Below are 21,991 nucleotides of genomic sequence, written 5' to 3' on the forward strand. Positions count from 1 at the left end.
GAGTGATTACTATCAGCAAGATACTACACTGGACATCAGTGAGCATAAATGGTGAATAAGATAGGGTTTCAACCTTTACATTATAACTTAAATGGAAAAAAATAAATTATATAACTAGACACTTATTGAAATAGGTGTCATAAAAAGGACAAATATGGGACTTACACACTAATGGGAGAAGGAAGGAAAACTTCTATCAAGATAATTTAAAGTTTGGGGTGCCTGGGTGGCTCAGTCATTAAGCGTCTGCCTTCGGCTCAGGTCATGATCCCAGGGTCCTGGGATGGAGCCCGCACTGGGCTCCCTGCTCAGCGGGAAGCCTGCTTCCCCTCCCCCACTCCCCCAGCTCGTGTTCCCTCTCTTGCTGTGTCTCTCTCTGTCAAATAAATAAATAAAATCTTAAAAAAAAAAAAAATTATCTAACTAAGACAAAACAAATTTTTAAAAAATTACCATTTTCCAGGCGCCTGGGTGGCTCAGTCGTTAAGCGTCTGCCTTCGGCTCAGGTCATGATCCCAGGGTCCTGGGATCGAGTCCCACATTGGGCTCCCTGCTCAACTGGGAAGCCTGCTTCTCCCTTACCCACTCTCCCTGCTTGCGTTCCCTCTCTCGCTGTCTCTCTCTGTTGAAAAATAAATAAAATCTAAAAAAAAAAAAAGATAATTTAAAATTTGGTGGGAAAATACCAGTAGAGTTGGGTGTTCAAGATTGGGAAGTTGGAAAGTAACAATAATTTTAACAAGAGACATTTACTGAACAATTGCAATGTACCATTAACTTATTTCACCTTTACAACAATCTTGAACAGGTACTAGTATCCTCATCTTATAGTTAGAGAAGCCAACGCTCTAATAAATGTAATAACTTGCACACAAGTAGCCTTTAAAAGGAGAGTCAGGAATCAAATCCAGGTGTGTTTGGTTGTAAAGCTTAGGTTTATAGACCTTATGAGGCGACACGTCAATGAGGCAGAAGAGTGAGCACAGAGTTGTATAGGAAAGCAAATGCAAGGCATAGTTCAAGGAAACAGAACATTTCAACTTATTATCTTGTACTTATAAGGAAAAAACAATCCTCTGAGCTCCTCTCTCCGGCCCTTTCCATTCCATGCAGTGAGGCTTGATTAAGGACAAGCTACTTCAGAGGATGGGGTAAGTAAAAAGGGGGAATGAAAGGTTCATCTCTGTGTTTTTAAGTTTTACTGTCTTAGGTTTAAGGAGCTGACATCCCACCAATTGAAGTGGATTTTTGAATTTTTTTTTGCAAAATGCATCTGGAAATAGAAAAGTGTGAGCAGAAGACAGAGAGAAGGGCCAAGCTCTGCGGGCATTATCACCCATTTCTTTTTTCATAGTTGATGCAGGTGTTAATTGGAAACGATCCATTTATTTCTCAGAAGAAAAAAAAAATTAAAAGACTGGTTTTCTGGGTCTGACTTTTCTCAAAGCCCTTGAACTTGATCCTCTCTTTGGGAGGCTTTCAATGGGCAAATTGTGCTGAATCTGTCTTTGGCTAATAAATGTTTTTAAAACTTAAAAGAACAAAGCAAAGTAAATTAAAATAAAACCTTTCTAAGGAATACACATAGGTTGTCTCTCCTCCACAGGCACCATCATTCCTGGTACTTTACACTCAACTTGCGTCACTTCACTTGCATCCTCTCCAGGCCTCACTGAGCAGTTGAGTCTCCCATTTTTGTGTGAAGGGTAGCATTAATGCACCTAAACTTTGGAGTCAGAATACATGCAATAGAATCCTTGCTCTCTGTGATCTTAAGTAAATTACATGTGCTACTTAATCTGTTTTCCCATCTGCAGAATGGAATAATATATCTATTTTGAGTTTCTGTGCATAAAGTTCTTAGCACAAGTGCCAGGCATAAAGTAAGCTCCCAGTAATTGTTACTGCACGTTACTTTGGTTACTGCTATAATTACAGATAGTCTGGGGCCCAGTTTATCAAAGCTTTTTCCCCTCTCAAGAAGCCACAATTCCCAAGGCCTTTACACACTGCTTTCTTCTTCCTATATTTATTAGGGCTCAAATATCCAAGTAAAGTTAACTTTCTCTAACATTTGAGGTCTGGCCCTTGAGAATTTACAGTGTGCTGAATTTGCTGCTGTAATAAACTCATTCTTGCTAACTAGGGAAAGATGGAGGCCATGTCACAGACCAATCACTCCCATTTTCCCACGTAGTCTTCTGAAATCAGGTTTTGTATTATTATTAGCTTACCCAAAGCAATGACTGATGTTTCAAAGTCCCACCTGTAATAACATTAATCCTGTAGTTAAAATATAATTACATGATTCCTAGCTTACCAGAATATTGCCTAGCTTTTATTTTGACTATTTAGATAGCATACTAGTGTAAAACAATTCTGATTTTTCTTAGTGTTTCAGAGAGATACACAATCCAATGACAACTCCTATATTAAAACACAGTAGAGAACTCTGAAGTCTTAAAAATTATGAGGTTTTAAGCTGAAGATTTCTCTTAATAAAAAAAAGAGGTCTTGAAATCTTTCAGCTCTTTTATAAATATCTTAAAGTTTAATACCTTATTAAAAACATAATAATAAGCCTTATAATCAGGTCACTAGGTTTATAGTATTTAATGTTGCTTTCATGATGATGATTTTCAAAGGAAGTTCTCACTTATATTGTGCATAAAATCAAATGTTATGTGAAAAAACCTTTCATTTAATTCAACAGAGGGTAAAGCACAGTGAATTAACTTGTCATTGAATCTTTGCCCAGTTATGCGAGATTGTTTGCTAAATAAAATAAAAATAACTGAATCTTACCTAGAACTGACAAAGTAATTCATAATTTTGCCAGATCTTTACTCACAGTAGCCAAGACATAGAAACAACCTAAGTACCTATCAATGGATGAATGGTTAAAGAAAATGTGAGATATCTATCTATCATCTATCTATCTATCTATCTACCTATCTATCATCTATCTATCATCTATCTATCATCATCTATCATCTATCTATCATCTATCTATATCTATCTATCATCTATCATCTATCTATCTATCTATCTATCTAATCTATACAATTCAATTTTAAAAAAGATACAAATCCTGCCATTTGCAAAAACTTAGATAAACCTAAAGGGTATTATGCTAAATGAAATAAGCCAGACAGAGAAAGACACATACTGCATGGTATCACTTATATATGGAATCTAAAAAACAAAACAAAAAACAAACAAAACACACAAAGTCTAGATCATAGAGTAGAATGGTTGCCTGGCCGGGGGTTGGGAGATGGGAGTAATAAGGAGAAATTGGTAAAAGGTACAAACTTTCAGTTATAAGATGAATAAAGTCTGGGAACATAATGGATTACTTTGTGACTATATAGTTGATAATACTACATTGTATAGTTGAATTTTGCTGAAAAAGTAGAACTTAAGTGATCTCACCAAAACAAAAACAACATCAACAACAACAAAGGAAAGGTAAAGATGTGAAGTGATAGATATGTTAATTAACCTCATTGTGGGAATCCATTTACATGTATACATATATCATCATTTACACTTTAAATATATTATAATTGGCAATTATATCTCAAACTAAAAATGTATATTTAATATACAGGTTATATAGATTATATGATTATATTACATAGATATATAGATTATATATGTATTCTTTGATATATAATATATATTTCATATTTTATTTTTTATTTATAATGTATATTTTATTTTATACATTGTTTTATATTTTATACTTTAAGAATACATATTTTATATATGAAAATATATACATTCTTCTATGTTTTATGGAATACACGATTGAAACTACCTGTTGCTGGATTTTTCCCTGTGCATATCTTTTTGATTACTAATTTAATCTCTTGTTATAGGTTTATTCAGCTTTCTATTTCTTACTGATTCACTTTGTAGTTCGTGTCTTTCTAGAAGTTTATATATTGTATTTATGCTATCTAATTTGTGGGCACCTGATTGTTCATGGTTTTTCCTTATGATCCTTTTCATTTCTATGTGGGCAGTATTAATATCCCCTCTTTAATTCTTGATTTCAGTAATTTGAATCTCCTCTTTTTTTCTTGGCCAATAGCTAAAGTTTTGTCAATTTTGTTGACTTTCTCAAACAATCAAGTTTTGGCTTCTCATTTTGTTATTCTCTATTTCATTACTTTCCACTCAAATCTTTACCATTTCCTTTCTTCTGCTTTTGTTAGGTGTATCTTGATCTCTTTTTCCAGTGGATTAGGGTGAAAGGTTAGATTATTGTCTTGTGATCTTTTTTCTTTAATATAGGTGTTTCAAGGTATAAATTTCCCTCTAATCAATTGCTGCATCCCATAAGTTTTGTTATACTGTGTGTCTTTATAATCATTCATCTCCAAGTATTTTCTAATTCCCCTTCTGATTCTTGAGTCCTTAGTTATTTAAAGTATATTATTTTATTTTCAATTTCTAACTTGGGTTTTTGTTATTAATTTCTCATTTTATTTCATCATGGTTGAAAAAGATACATTGCATGTTTTCAAATTTTTAAAATTATTGAGGTTTGTTTTGTAAAATATGACATATTCTGGAGAATGTTCAATGTTCACTTGAGAAGAATGTGTGTTCTGGTGTTGGTGGGTAGTGAGTTCTAAAGATGTCTTTTAGGTCAAGTTGACTTCTGGTGCTGTTCAAGTCTTCTATTTCCTAGTTGATTTTCTGTCAAGTTGTTCTGTTCATTATTGAGAGTGAGGTATTGAAGTATCCAACTATTATTTTTGAACTGCCTGTTTTCACTTCAATTCTATCAGTTTTTGCTTCATGTATTTTGGCGGTTCTGTTACTAGGTGCATGTATGTTTGTAATTGTCATATCTTCCTGAGGATTGACACTTTTATCCTTGTAAAATACTCCTTTTTATCTCTTGCAACATTTTTATTTTATTTTAAAGTCTATTTTGTCTGATATTACTATAGCTACTCCAGCTTTCCTATGGCTTCTATTTGCATTAGGTAACTTTTTCCATTTATTTACATTCAACCTATTACTATCTTTGAATATAAAGTATGTGTCCTATAGTCATCAAATAGTTGGATCTTCTTTTATAATCCATTCTGACAATCTCTGTCTTTTGGTTGCTTAATCTAGTCACATTTAATGTTATTATTGATATAATTGGATTTATGTCAGCCTTTTTACTTTTTGTTTTATGTTTCCTATCATTTTTTGTTTCTCTATTCCTCTTTTATTGCTTTCTTTTAAAATTAAGCAAATTAATTCTAATACAACGTTTGAATTCCTTTAACAATTTTTTTCAGTATTATTTGGAGCTATTTAAAAATTTTATTTCTAGGACTTATCCTAGTAACTTCTTGAGAAAATTTTCAGCTTTTTTTCTGTGATTCCTTAACTGCATCTGTGTGCTAACTCTCCTTATTCTTACAATGGGGCTGATGCTGAAAGACAATGGAATATGGGTGCTTGCCAAGGCATCACTACTCATGTGTGTGCCCATGTATCCAAGTGCTCATAAGCAAACATGCTAACATGGTGGAACCAGGTTGGTGCTGTAATAAGGAGGTATGCACTCAAAAGTCTTTTAATTAGTCCCCTTTTCCATGGATGTTTGACAGAGAACTAGTCAAAACCTGCTATCATCTCTACTCACGTACAATTAATTCTTCTACAGCCAGTGGAAATTACCATTTGCCGGAAGCAGTCTGTGAACAGCACACTACCAGCAAACTATCATTGCTTTCTCTTGCTCTCCCCACAAAGCATGGGCAAATTAATGAAAGGTTTTATCTTTATCATAAAACAACAGTCTCCAGAGCGCTGAGAATGCAAACAGTAACATAACAGAAGCATGCTGCAAAGATTAGTGGCAGAGAAAAGTAATGAATAATGTAACAAGATCTTAAACTAGATTATCACACCAAGGTAGCTTGTCAGAACACTGGGTAGCTTATTTGACAATCCATCTTCCTCAGCAGTAGCTGAGTATGTGTTGGCCAGCCTCATTAGAACACTTCCGTGCAGCTCCTGTCCAGCATTCTTATATATTAAATTCATGCCAAAGACAAAGTGGTAATGTATCAATGCTTGAAGTCACAAATCACATGGCACACTCTACCCGTATCCACAGAAGCCAAGAGATATTGACTTGGGGTTATCAAAAATAAATAAATGCATAACATAAAACAAAACAAAACTGTTTTTCCATTATAAACATTTATTTCACCAGAGAAGCATTTTAAGTACTCATAGAAATTTCCACTAAATATTCAAACAGCAGAAAACTGTTTTGGAGTAATTAAGACAGCATCTGTCTAGGCCCAAGCTAAATTAGTTGAAACAAATAAACAAAACTATGTAGTTCGACTAGCCCATTATATTAGCTGGGTCTAAAACTTAGGGTATCTCTATCATGGCATACAAATGTTTTCTGAAATATTTATATTCCCAGTAATATTTTGTCAGAATAAATGCCACTTAGTTATGCCAAAGTCCTCTGCTAAGCATGCTAAGTACTACACAGGAAAAGGAGTGGAGGGTAATAAACTTTACATAGAAAGGTGTGATCTGAATAGAATTCAGTCCAAGGTCAAGAGGCCCAAATTTGGTTGGCTCTTTCTAAACCAGAATATCTAAGTCTGGTTCACAAAGCAAAAACTCATTCCAGTTGAGCATGACTACATCATGCAATTCCATCCTGCTAAGCTTTGTGTGATTACCTGGTGTAGACAGACATGAGTGGCCAAAAGACAGAGCCACAGAACAGTGGTTCATCCTGGATGTTGCACAAGTAATTCTCCACTGAACTATGCTTGGGGTCAAGAGTGCAGTTTGCTTATCTGTTTAGAAAAAATTCTCCAGAGTCTAAAAAAAATAAAGACATTGTGTGTTTCCCAGGTGGGCCTTATACTTACCGTCCAAGGTGAATCATAAAGGCAGATTTAGCACGCTCAGCTAAGAGACTGTAGAAGCACAAAAATCTCTTAACAATCTGATGGTTGATTTCTCTTCTGTGGGTCAGTGACTGACTTGAGTTTTATAGAATCTAGAATACTCACCATCCTGAATCTGTTAACACCATTCATTATAATATTTCTAATGAATTATTAAAATTGAAATTTCTCTGAAGTTATATGCTTATAACTGTCAGCCTTTGCTAACAAATTTCTTATAATGGCCATCTTTGAGATGGACTCAAGTGAATTTTACCTCAGAACTTTTTACCAAATTAAAGATATCTTAATTTACTGAATTTCCTTTTGAAACTCAACCTCAGCTGTTAAGGACTGGAGTCCTCAATTTAATCTCTTTCTTAAGCAGTGTAACAATTAGGGTTTAACCAGAGAAGTAGAACCAGTAAGATCTACATCCGTATTTCTATCAATGTCTGTATTAATGTATCTTATCTCCCAAATAGGGGATGTGTTATAGGGATTGGACCTTACACAATTGGCTTCTGCCCTGGGGCTGGACCTAAAGTGAGCAAGGCAGGCAAATAGCAATTGTTAAATATTCAGGAATTTTGTTAAACCATTGTCAGCTGGTACCATCACTCCCCTGGGAATATGGACATGAAGTGGGTGAGAGCAAGAACAAACTGGAAGCAGTGAGAATGTGCTGACAACCCTGAGGACAAGCTGGAACCCAGGTCAGTCTTTGTCTTGAAGCATTCAACTTTGATGATGCAGGTGGAATTAAGCACACACCTGGCGCAGGAGTGGAGATGCCAAAGGAGGAAAAATAATGATTGCTGGAAGAGAGGGGGACCCCATGTTGAGCCTCACTTGGCCAATAAAGGTGAGGCAGCAGATGTATAGTAAGTGCATGAATAGTAACAGTGCCAGATGCCACACTGACTTGCCAAGTGTGAACATGGCTTCTGTTTCACTTCTACCTTCCAAATCTTGAATGTCTCTTGTGGTCAGTTTTTATCCATAACCAGACAGACAGAAGAGTTCTGGAAGACATCATTCTGAATTAGCTAAACTGACACAGTAGGAAGTCACCACAATGGGAGGCAAGTGTGTTTAGCTCAAATAAACTAATGAGTTTATGTGTCACAATTTAGGTTTTTTGTTTTTAAATGGATAGAACAGATATTTATCCTCCTGTCAAAAACTGGAGGTTAGTTATCCTACTTTAAACTGATGGTGTGGTTTCTGTTTCAAATAACAAAGAGCTTCACGCTGAGATCAGCAAAAATTGGCATACAGCTTTTGGAAATCAAACTTCTCTTTTCAATCAAAGATCTTATAATTTTAGATTTAGGTAATCTATCCTCAGAAAACATTTAAAAATTGAAATAAAAAAATAATCATTATACACTGAATATTCATTGTCTTGATTTTAACAATACTTAAAAAATGAGTAACTATCCACTAGCCGGAATATGGCAGGATGGAATAAGTAGCCATAAAATACTATTGATATAGAAAGTAGACCAAACTACATATATAGACATATATATATGTACATATATACATACATATATGAAGTATTTTAAGAAAAAATTTTATGGAAGTTTCCAAAATGATTCTACTTGTGTTAAATAGCTATAGAAACTTATACCTAGAAAAATATTTGACTAGTTGACATTAACATACTTTTTTTGAGCAGGTTAACTTTTCTTCTTTCTATTTTTCTGTAGTTTTCTGTTAGAAAAATTCTTATCAATTCCTGTATTTTTTAATGGTCCCAAACAGTTTTCTAAATTAACATAAGTAACAATGGATGCATTTGAGATTAAGTCAGGGGACTAGTGTTTATTCAGTGCATACTATGCACTGGGCATTTCCTGTATATTATATAATTTGATGTATGGTTTAAAAGCAATAACCTATATTTGTCTACAAAAGGCAGTGCACCTTAGTAGCTAAGCCTGGACATTCAAGTCAGATTTCTAGAATTTCATACCCCTCGCCTTCCACTTCCTAGATGTGTGATACTGGACAAATCATTTAACTTCTCTGTGCTCTTCTGTTAAAATGGTGGCAATAATAAACCACACAGGTTGCTGTGTGGGTTCAGTGAGTTCCTATATACAAAGCATTTAAACGAAGGCCTGACTTATACTAAGTACCACACAGGTGCTATTATTTAGTGATATTATTATTATATGGGATAAAAAGATACATTAATTCATATTTTCTCTTTAATTTGGATTAATGAGACTGTTCTGAAGAATTTTACACATATGTTACACATATGTTATTTGGCTAGTTCTAACAGTTCCCTTCAAAAAGTATACAAACATGTACTTAGGGGCACCTGGGTGTATCAGTCAGTTAAGAGTCCGCCTTCGGCTCAAGTCCTGATCCCCAGGTCCTGGGATCGAGCCCCATGTCGGTGTCCTCAGGCTCCCTGCTCAGTGGGGAGTCTGCTTCTCCCTCGCCCTCTGCCCCCCCTCACTAGTACATGTTCTCTCTCTCTCATATAAATAAATAAAATCTTTTTTTAAAAGATGTATTTGCACTTATCCAACAATCTTAACTCATAAATATCACACCCGGTTATAAGCAATAGAGAATATGGCAAATTCAGAATTATGTTATGGTCATTATCTTGTCTGAACAAAGCTTTGCCAACAAATCACAGAACTAATTCTCTCTTTTTCATTTCCTTTCTTCTGCTGATGTGCTTTGTAATCAAGAGCAATTCCAAACATGTTTACTAATTTTTTTCACTGGATCCAAGAAAGGAGAAGGAGAAATCCCCAAGATGCTATTGGTGTAATGGCTTACTCTTAGCCCCAGTGCCCCATGGAGACTTTGGGAACAAGTTGTGTGGTCACAGTCTCAAATGTCCCCATTTGATGGCTGATATGTCCATACCTCATTAGAACTAGTAAACAACGAGACCTGCTCAGTGAAAATGAACATAAGCCCTAAAGCAGACCAGAAAAAAAAAATGCAAAATAGGTGAGGTAGTAAGCACAGGTTCCCCACCACTGAATATTCTTGTACATCCCTCATTTTTGGATTTACCTTCAAATTTCTGCTTGTAGCAGTTCTCCCAGGAGCCCACAGCTCCTTTTTAGATGAATCTAGGAAAGGGGGATAAACAGTTATCTACCAGTTTATTTTATAAGGGTGCAAGGCCTATAAAGTGCACATTAATAATTAAAAAAAAAAAAAAAAAAAACTCAAGGCAGGATCTGTTTTGCTCACTATTATTTTCCTGCCATGCTTTTTTGAAGTTTTCTCCAGCAGCATCAGGTTTGCAAAACCACAAGGGAATAACACTTTTTTTTTTTTTTAAAGCAACACTTGAGAAAAACAATTTTGGAAGAGTATTAGAAGTTTGAATGCAATGGTATAGAGGCATGTGTTTTAATTCAGGCTTCATCATTTATTAGCAATTATGAAATTGCTTGAACTTGCTAAACCTCAATCTACTCATATGTACATTGAGGGAAATAGTGCCTGTCCAATGGAGTAGCTAAGAAAACAAAGTTAACTTATCTTTGTAAACACCTAACATATTCACTGGTTACCCAGTTGATGCTAGTTCCCTTCATTTAGCTTAGATATAGTATCAGTATCACTTGAGAATCCTCATTTTTCTTTCCTTAGTTCTCTATGATGATTCATCTTGGAAAATTTTAAAGCACTTGCCTATCTTTTTGTCCCTCTGTCCTCTGTTTTCTTTTGCTGGACTAATATAGTGGATATTAGACCTCATGCATAGACCCTCTAATTTTCTTTCCAGTTTTCTCTTATTTTCTGACTTTGTATTTTTATATAATATTTTAGGAGATTTCTTCAAGTTCTTCTTCTACCTCTTGTGTTGATTATTTGAAATTTTGCTATTGTGTATATTTTTTCATTTCCATGAACTCTTTTTGTACTCTGATTGTTTTCTTTACTTTGGTATTTCTGTTTCCTATTCTGGTTGCATGGATACAGTCTCTTCTCTTACCTTTCTGGAAACATTAACGATAAAGTCTTATTTTAGATGTTTTATTCTGCTTCCTAGATTTTCTCTCTTTTTGCTTTCATTTCCTTTGTGATCTTAGGTTGTATTTTTCTTCATTCTCTAGCTCTCATATTTGAGACATCCACCAATATCTTTGATTATTGGTTTTCCATTTATGTTAAAGACTGAGGCACTAAACTGCCTATTGGAAGTTCTGTGTCTGTGGTGGAGGAGGGAGGATTGATTCTGGGCTTCCTCAAGTAGTGGTAAGGTAGGGATGAAACATTTTTGTTATGCCCTTAACTGAGGAAATATAAGCCCACCTACCTAATTTCAAGAGCTAGCATTCGCAGCTCAGCACCCTATTTGCTCTCCCTGCATTCTCTGTTTCGTTTCTTTGTAGAATTAGTCTCTTGCCCTTCTGGGTTAGACCTTGTTATGTGGGGTTTGGAGCAGAGCCAGCGACCTAACTACTCTCCATACAAATTTTAAAACAGTCCTCCAGGTTCATAGCTGTAGCAGTGCTACTAAGTCATTAATCCTCAACCATTCTGCATCTTCCAAAAGAGAGGCACCATCTCCCATCCACTATCTGCTCTCCATTTCTGTCTTACAGTCATTATAGTGGGAAAAAGATAAATACGTGTGTTTGATCTATAATCTTCACCCGGAAATATCTTGCTGAGGTTTTTCTACCACTGCATATTGCAGAGGAAATATCTAGGCAAATCATGGTTGTAAACCAATCAAATGCCTAATGTTTACAAAAGTCCAGGTCAAAGAGAACTAGGTGGTACTTCCTCTCTCTCCCTTTATCACTGATGGCGAGGTTGAGGTTATTCATGAATTCTTACCAGTCCAGGATATATGTTATCTGTGACAATTAAATGCTACTGTGTGTGTGGTGAGAGCTCTACTCTTTTAGCAAATTTCCAGTATTCAATGCAGAAGTATTAAGCATAGTCAACATGCTGTATATTAGATCTGTAGACTTATTTATCCTATATAATGCAAATTCTTGTTTAAAGTATTCTAGACACTATTGTTAAAGACTTCCAAGTGTAGCATGATTAATGTTACCTAAAAGATTTCTGATATTTAAGATGTACTTCTTAGTAAAGAATACATGACTAGTATGTGATAAGCATATATAGGCCCTATACTCTGGGAAGTTTGATATGAATGTATGACCTGACTTTAAGCCTATCTGTTGAGTTCTCCCAAGGTCAGAGATTTTCTCAGCACTCCTGTAAGGTCAAAAATTAAGCTGTAAGATCTTAACAAAGCAGAGCTGCACCTGAGAGCAACCTGGAAGTATGAACAGGGAATTTTAACATCCAATTACTTTCCCTCCATCCTGGGGCTGGTTCTTGGCCTCTAATCTGCCATCTTTTCATTCCAGAGCCTTTGTCTGAGGGTATGCCCTTGAGTCATGTCTTCCTTTCCTTCACATCAACTACTGGGAACATGTGTTCATAAAGGAATCATCACTTTCACAGCAATTGGGTAGAATAAATATTTCAGTTGAACCAAATAGATTCTGTTTTCCATTACTTAGTGAAAAAGTCTCCTTCTGTGGGGCTCAGGTAGCCTGAAGATAAGGCCTTGCCCTCATCATGCCGACCCAAACTAGCGAGGCTGACCACATACAGAATAGTGTTGCAATGTGGTGATAAAAAAAAGAAGGGAAAGGTCCTTAACTCACAGTAAAAGTGAGAGAAAAAGCGGGGTGCCTGGGTGGCTCAGATGGTTAAGTGTCTGCCTTTGGCTCAGGTCATGACCCCAGGGTCCTGGGATCGAGCCCCACATCAGGCTCCTGGCTCAGCAGGGAGCCTGCTTCTTCCTCTCCCTCTGCCTCTCTCCCTGCTCTCTCTCTCTGTATCTCTGTGTCTCAAATGAATAAATAAAATCTTTAAAAAAAAAAAAGTGAGAGAAAAAGTGATCCCCAGAATCATCCAAACTTCTCTGATTACATTAGCTTGATGTCTTTTATTGAAAGATATATATATATTTATATTATATATATAATATACTTGTATTATATATAATATATAATATACTTGTATATATGCATTATATATAATATATATAATATACTTGTGTATATATATAATATATATAATATACTTGTGTGTGTATATATATATATATATATATATATACTGAAAGGTATACTACTCAGCCATCAAAACAATGAAATCTTGCCATTTGCAACAACATTGATGGAACTAGAGGGTATTATGCTAATAGAAATAAGTCAATCAGAGAAAGACAATTATCATATGATCTCACTCATATGTGGAATTTAAGAAACAAAACAGGATCATAGGGGAAGGGAAGGAAAAATAAAACAAGACAAAATCATAGAGGGAGACAAACCTCTTATGAGACCCTTAATCATAGGAAACAACTTGAGGGTTGCTGGGGGTAAGGATGGGGTAACTGGGTGATGGACACTGGGGAGGGTGTGTGATGTAATGAGCACTGGGTATTAAATGGATCTAATGAATCACTGAACTCTACCTCTGAAACTAATAATACATTATATTTAATTAATTGAATTTAAATTAAAAAAATAAATACTAAAAATAAATAAAGATGGCTGCTAAGAATAGTGTTTTGTTTTGTTGTTTGTGCTTTTTTGATTGTTTTTCTCTAAGGAATCATGTGAAAAAAAACACTGCTGGTTGGTATCCTGTAAGACAATTGTTTTTACAAATGTGGCTGGTTAAAAACAACAACAAAAAAGTCTACATAGTTTTCAGTTTATTGCCCCTCTGTGACTTGATTTAGCTGAACTAATGAAAAAAGAAATCCAATAATAATTTGGCAAGATAGCAGCTTTTTTACCTAGAAAACTTTCTTACATTACTAATAGGAAAGTCAAATAGTAAATGTACTTCTAATGACCCACTGGAAGAAAAGAAAGTTTAATTTTCTTGTCTGTTTTGGTCTTTTGTACCTCACTAGCTTGTCACATGAGTAGCTGTGCACAAGACCTCAGAGCTCAGGACTTATCTCTGGAATGTTCAGTGACACTGTGTAGGCCTATATGACCCCTAATAATAATGATAAAATAGAAGAAGTTCCTAGATACCCAATGAAGCATTTGTTTCCGTGAGGACTGAGCTATGTCATTACCACTTCTGTGTAAGTGAAAATCTTGCAAAACAATATCTAACTGGTGTTCCCAGCAGGCAACAACTCCACCCAGCACATCAAACAATTAATGTGAAAGTGTATATATAGGTTTCAGGGAAATATTGAATGACCCCTGTATCTTTACACCATATTGTTTTACAGCTTTCACAATGAATTGCTAAAAAAAATGTCATACTCAAATCAAGTCATTCAAAATTGCAGCCAAGTCCATCAACTGTCTTGGATTCCCCACATATATTTTAATATTATGCTCTTTCCCCCCTCAAAACCACAACGTTCTAAGGCAAAGGGGATGTAACTGAAAGAGGTATTGGGGAAGTTTGCTGGCCACAAAGACTGACCCAAACACAAACCATTAATTCTTTATTATGTCTGTAGAGTAGCAAGATTGTTTAGTATCAGTCCAGTATTTTACAATGTTTTATTTAAGGAACTTTTACATCCATCACTTCACCAACGTCACTGAGTCTACATAAAGGAGGTAGGATAGATATCATCTTTTAAATTATAAGAACAATGTATTCAAGAATTTCATGACTTGCTCAGGTTCTAAAGGAAGATGAGAATCTAGATCTCTCATCTCCTTCCCCAGAGAGCAATGGTAGCATGAGGAAGTAGTTCTCATTAATAAATGGACAACATACCTGTCATCACAACTTAAATGTAATATCCCAGTCCCTTAGCTAACATAATCCTGTAAAATTCCATCATTTCTTGAAAATAAATATAGGGGCGCCTGGGTAGCTCAGTTGGTTAGGTGTCTGCCTTTGGCTTGGGTCATGGTCCTGGTGTCCTGGGGTCAAGCCCCGCATCAGACTCCATGCTCAGCGGGGAGTCGGCTTCTCCCTCTCCCTCTCCCTGCCTGTCTGCCTACTTGTGATCTCTCTCTCTCTGTCAAATAAATAAATAAAATCTTAAAAAAAAAAAAAAAAAAAGAAAATTTGTTAAGCTTGTGACATGTGCTGAGCACTGTTCAAAGTACTTTGTAAATAATTTCCATGGGCAAGTCTGGGCTTAGTTGTTGATGTCTTAGAATGGGAGAGTTTAAATAAGGGGTCTGTTGAAGACCCTTCCACCTTTAAGATGACATGATTCAATGACTTGAGATTCCAGATTGAAACATAAGACCAAACTAAAAACTCACATCTTTTCTGAAACCAAGCTATTAAGTCAACCATATCTTTCCCATTTTGCACACACCTGTCTTTGAATGTACTTATCCCACTGTCACCTGTCATGGTCAAAGCATCCTTAATTGGGCAAAGCTGATGCTCATATATTTGGATTAAATGTCACTGTAGAATACTAATTTCATCCCTGGACCAATGATTTCCTATGTGCTCTTTCTTCTCTTGAAACCATCTGGACCTAATTAGTGCCTTATATCTTCAATTACCCAACAGTCCACACCTACAACATAAACATCAAGAGGGTAAAATTTTGCCTATTTTGTTTATTGCTGAATCACCAACACCTAAAATTGTGCCTGGAAACGTAAGCAGCTCAATAAATATTTGTTGAATAAATAACTGGTTTACAAGCTGATTATTCTAGAGGCGCCTGGGTGGCTCAGTTGGTTAAGCATTCAACTCTTGCTTTTGGCTCAGGTCATGATCTCAAGGTCCTGAGATTCAGCCCCACACCACAAGGCTCCACCCTGGGCATGGAGCCTGCTTAAGATTCTCTTTCCCTCTCCCTCTGCCCCTCCCCACGCTGTGTGTACTTTCTCTCTCACTCTCTCTCTCTCAAATAAAACAAAACAAAACAAAAAACAAAAAAACTGATTACTTTTAAATCAGAGATGGGAAGACCAACCAAGGCTCTGAATTATTTATCAGTTTCTATTTTCAACCTACTACCTGAGTTAGTCTGGGTTAAAGAATTTAACAAAGGTAAGAATCTCATGTTGTAACATAAAGCTAGCCATTTACAAAGCATTTATAAGAGACACACCCTGAATATCAAAATGTTTAAATTTAGGTATAGCACAGATTTCCCACAGGCCTCACCTCCCATGGCAGGAGTAGGGACGGTGATCATGCTAATCTTGCGATCCTCCCATGCATTATGTAGGCCTTAATCCCCCCAGTGCCAGTCCACAATATGATAAGGGCAGAGCTGAAAATAGTGCCTCTTTTTTCCTCTTTTTTTTCTGTATGATCTACAGTTTCCTCACCTTGTGAAATTATGCTTAATGATTAATCCTGTCTAATTATAAGGTGCTTTGTTAGTGAGGATAAAATTAGATAATTGATAGAATGTCCTTTGAAATGTGAACTGTGAGACATTCAATCCTATGCCTTTCCACAAGTATGTAGTGGCTTTTATTCAAATCAAAGTATGGTTCTTAGCATTTCCTAGTCACTGTGCATGACACAGAAATGTTCTCTAAGCTATGCTGCAGGATTTCTTTTTCTTTAGTGCCCATGGTTCTTGGTCACACCGCTTCAAAGAATGAAGAGGTTGACTAGACGAAGAGTGGTGGGCAGCAAAGCAAAGTTCTAAGTCTAAGGGCTTTTATGAGATTGTTGGAGGACTGTTTCAACCTGACCAACCCTCCATGCTCCCATCACCCAATCAGGTTTTTGTCTACGTGCTCACCTACTTATCAGGTAGTTGTTTACTGTGGGAAAGGGTGGAGGGCTCCTTCCAGGGTGGTGTAAAATCGTTTTAAGGGTAGTTTCCTCTTAGGGCGGGGACCCCTTGTCCCTGCCTGCCTTTCTTCTGACTATCCTTCATTAGCTAGACCTGAACCCTTCTTGCCACTACCTCCTACCACATGCCTTCTCCATTGCCCATGATGTGCAGTCTAAAACTTTAACCAGGGATCATTGTTTATGGCTCAGGAGTTGTCATCTGAGAACACACTATTTTCTTACATAGTCAGCAATAATAACTGCTATAATCCACAGTGATAGGTAATGCCAATGTGTGCCTAACATGGAGCTTGGGAAACATAATCTAAGAACAGAAAGATTTCCTGGAAGAGGAAGAAGAGGATGTGACTGGAAAGTTCAGGATTGACAGGTGTTCCTATAATGGGTTGTAGATAAGGGGGGAAAGTTAGTTCTGGGCAGCCCTAACATGATGGTGAGGCCTCAGGGATCTGAGTGGATAGAACTAGAAAGGTCTCCAGGTGTACTTTTATTAAACTCTAACTTGGGCAAACCAAGTGTCCCTTTGGATTAAAGTTCTAGCATGGTCTATGTGCTTCTGGGTATGTGGAAAGTCTGAAGATGTTTTTTCACCCTTTTCAATTGGGACAGCAGTTTATAAATCCTGTTATCCAGAGAGAGAGAAATGAGACTGAAAATATCTAACAGACTTGTTGAGGGCACCTCATTGATTGAACAGATCTTACAACTGAAGTCTCCAAATGCCATCTTATGCCCATGCAACCACTCGCTTGATTTCATTTGGACCACAAAAGCCTAGCATTGCCAGGATTGAGTGCAGACTGCTGTTTAACTATCTATGCAAGGGCTTTGCAGGCTTCCAGATCCCACCTGTTTAATTTGTGATCCTGTTCCCTCCTCCTCATTTCAGCCGGTATATCCAAAACTGAAGAGAGGAAAATGAACTCGTAATGAAGCCCATGAACCCCAGCGAGTACCAGCTGTCTCTAGAGAGTATTTGAGAGAAAACTATGCAAGCTTTAAATTGTTCCTCAGAATTTAATTATTGAAAAGCACTTAAAAATCTTGGTTTGGGGACGTTCTCTACTCATCAATGCATTTTTATGACTTCACACAAAAGCTATTCTCAGAAATGGAGCAAAGACATTAAGATGAGCCTTTAAAAAAATAGTGCATTTTTATGGTGTTGTATTTAACAAGCATTTATTGAGTATTCAATAGGTCCAGGAACCAGAGAGTAGGCACGTAAAGATAGATCAAATTTTTCATGTTGTCATAGATTTTACAGTTAGTAACGAAGTGATTATGACATGATGAGGTATGTGTTATATCAGTTATTTAAGAGAGAATGCTATTAAGGAAAAAAAAAGACTAACTGGTGCTAGCATTTCTTTTCTGCACCTCTACCTCCAAGAAAGCAGCCATTGTTGAGTTTCTAAAGGCCAACTGAAGGGGATTCTATTGGATTTGCCTTGTCCATGGTAGAGGGAGGCAATAGACGAGAATTTCTGAGTTAGAGAAGTTAAAGTGGCTGGAAATGAAATTTGAGCTTCTCATGGAGCAAGAATTGGACACCGAGGAGGAAATTGAAGACAGGTGTGCTTCTGGCATCTACCGCTCTGGATGATAGAGTGACAGAAGGATAGCTGTGATGTGTGGCATCTGCAGTCAGCACTGTGGACCAAAGAGAGATGATGAAAGGACCCATGGTAGAGACCACACCAGACCAGGAACAGGGCTCTTCCTTCCTCTTCTGATGACAGGTAAGTTCCGGTTTCTTGTATACCTCACCATAGGAAGGGGAAGACTCTGAAATAGCTCAGATTAAATAATCTGTCATTCAGATGAAAAGGGGGCTCTGTAAACAAATTAACTATGATTAGAATAAATTAAAACAGATATTTCTCTTTTTTTTTTGAAGATTTTATTTATTTATTTGACACAGAGAGAGAGAGAGAGTACAAGCAGGGGAGCAGCAAGGAGAGGGAGAAGCAGGCTCCTGCTGAGCAGAGAGCCTGATGTGGGGCTCGATCCCAGGACCCTGGGGTCATGACCTGAGCCAAAGGCAGACACTTAACCAACTGAGCCATCCAGATGCCCCAAAACAGAGATATTTCTTGCACTTGAGGTTTGGATAAATGAAACCTTGTCTGTGGCTCCTCCTTGTTCACCTTCACCATCCTTGTGGTTTCTGGTGTGTGTTTATACCCCTTCTGTTCTATCTAAATTTTGCAGGATTTTGTCTACAGAATGAGTCAGGGCTCCTTGACTGCAAGCAACAAAAATTCAGCCTTAGTGCATTTAAGCAAAATGAGATCCCTTAGAAGGATATCAGGAGCTGAATTGATTAGGCTAGAGGAACAAGGCAGGAAGCAAGGCAGTTGCAGAAGTAAGAAGCAGAATCACAGTCCCAATTGCTCAGCACACATTCATGGGGACAAAGTGGATACCAGGCATTTTAGTCCTTTTATTCTTCTAAGTTTCAAGTCCCAGAGAAGAAACCCCCAAGTGGCCTATGCTCAACTTTTTGCTAGGACAAGTCCCCTGAATTACTGACTTCCAGACTTATTCTACTGCAGAAGAACTACTTCTTCAAAACAAAGTCAGGGTGTTGTTTGGAAAGAGAAATTGATGGTGGCTGAGTTATAGAGAATAACTATGTGGCACATCTTCATGGCTTGGCTCATTGCCAGCTACCTGCCCTGTGCATCTACTCCCAAGCCTGCTGTCTACTATAGTCTGCTCAGCTCACTGCTCTTCTTTTTTTTTTTTTCAGTGTTGGCATAATCTCAGAGCTTTGGCTTTTCTCATCATACTCTACATTGTATATCATAGGATTGTTATAATAAGAAAACAATAAAACACAGACAAAAGGTATAGTATAGCTTGAAGTCTGAAATAATGTAACGAATATTAGATGCTATCTGAAGTCAATTAACTTGAATATAATCTTATTTTGGACCCTCTAGGTTCTGAATTGTGCTAGAAAGATCTGTGTAGGCTCCAGTCAACTGGACAAGCAGTTTACTCTCTAAGGGCCTTAAGTTTATTATCTCTACCTCCAGGTCCCATCTCACTAGGTAACAGCCATGGGTCTCTTAGGACAAGAGCACTTGTGTCTGAGCCAGCTAAATGGGTAAACTGTCCCTGGGGTCTGTGAAGCTGTGCCAAAGTCAGAATATTGAGGAAGAAAATAAATTTAGAAAAAAGTTTAATGTGTAAGTCAGAGAAGGAGTGGTTAATAGTTTGAGCTAATCACTGCATAATTAGCTACCCTCACAGCCTCTCTTCAAGGTTGTCACAAGGCATTTCTCTAACTGTAGCCTTGATTCCTCCCCATCAGCTACAGTGTCCCAAGTAGAATGAGCAATTTCCTATGTCCCTTAACCCAGTTCCTACCACATTCCTGACCAGTATCCTAAATGGGATACTTCTACTTGGATTGCTCTAGTGTCATCCTTAGCCTCTGGCTTCAAATCAAGGATGACCCCAAGCTCCGGGGCCCCTATAAACCCATAATGAACTAGATGTCTCCGTCAGTTCCAACTAAATTGAGTTCATGCAAAGACCAAAAATGGTATGTCCAGGGGCCACCACTACTAGTTTGTTTTAGTCAGAGACTGTGTTAGTATTAGGAGGCAATAAGCAGAAAACACTTGAAAACGCTTAAGAAATTCTTAAATAAATTCAAGTTGATCAAGCTCCCCTCCATATTTCTGCTTTTCTTAAAAACTAATTTTTGCAAAATAATTTACTGCAAGAGTTGCTTCCTTTCAGTCAGACCTCCAACTCACTTCTGAAAAACTTCAATTGGGTTTTTACTCCCAAGACACCACCAAAACTGCTCTTATAAGGTCAAGAGTAACCCATATTCAAAATCCGAAAGATTCCTCTCTATGCTCAGCCTCCTACTCAGCTGCAATTCACAGAGCTGAATACTCCAGCCTCCTTAAAGACCTCCTTAAAGGTCACCTACCTCTTTAGCCCCTCTTTCTCTTTCCCCTCTATCAGTTCCTTCTTTTCCAATCTATATGCTGGTTCCCTGGGTTTGATGCTAGGCCCTTAGTGTTAGTGCTTTTATCTATTCTGACTCATGCGTGGGCTACAACAAAGAGAATATTTCTCCCTCAAACCAGTCCTCCAGGGCTCCTGGGTGGCTCAGTCGGTTAAGTGTCTGTCTTCAGCTCAGGTCATGATCCCAGGGACCTGGGATGGAGCCCCACATTGGGCTCCCTGCTCAGTGGGGAGTCTGCTTCTCCCTCTCCCTCTACCCCCTCCCCTGCTTGTGCGTGCTCTCTCTCTCTCAAAAAATAAAATCTTAAAACAAAACAAAGCAAAATCCCCCAAAATCTGTTTTCTGTATGCCAGAGATATTTATAAGCTGCTATTTGATTTCTCCATTTGGAAGTTACACATCCATCTCAAATTAACTGGTCCAAAATGGAAACCCTAATTCTCCTATTTTCTTCCCCATGCTTATTTCTTTTCTATTCTTTCCCACCTAATTAAATGACATCAACCAATACTCAGTTGCTTAAGACAGAAACTTAGCATCATCCTTGACTCTTCTTTTTCCCAAACCCCCAATCTACAATATCAATCGGTAAACCCATGGATTTTACTTGCACAGATTATCTCAAACATATCAATTTCCCTCTATTTCTACTGCCAATGCTTTGGTTGGAGATATTCTCATCTCTGGCCTGGTACATTGAATGTAAAGAGGATTTTTTTTTTCCTCACCTGCAAGTCACTTTCATACTAGTTGGTTTGGGGCAAAACTCCAAAGTTGTCTCCTGCCCCAAGTAAATTTTGGCCCCTCCCTTTCTGTTACTACCTTTTTCCCATCGGTACCTTTAACCCGCTTAGATTCCCAGAAGACTCTGGCTTCCTTCTCCCCAGTGACCACGTCTTCTCACCGTGGCAACCCTCAGAGCCAGAAAGTATGCCATATCCCTGGTCTCCTCTTGCCTCCTTCCTCCATCCATTCTGACAACCTAAATGTTGGGTCAAAACACTATCCCATTCTTCTGAAACGACCTTTTATTTTTATACATGGGCAACCCAAGCCTCACAGAGACAAAGGTATTTCCATAAAAAATATGTGGCTTAAATAAAAAGCCACTTTTTTACTTTATGAACCTTTAGAGAATTCTGCCAAAGGGATGGGAAACAAGCTTAACTGTCTTTGTATATAAGATATTTAGATAGCATGTATGTGAACTTTAGTAATGGACACATTTATATAAAATTAGAGATTCAAAATTTGATGG

The sequence above is a fragment of the Halichoerus grypus genome, chromosome 1 (assembly GCF_964656455.1).
Source record: "Halichoerus grypus chromosome 1, mHalGry1.hap1.1, whole genome shotgun sequence".
Classification (NCBI taxonomy): domain Eukaryota; kingdom Metazoa; phylum Chordata; class Mammalia; order Carnivora; family Phocidae; genus Halichoerus; species Halichoerus grypus.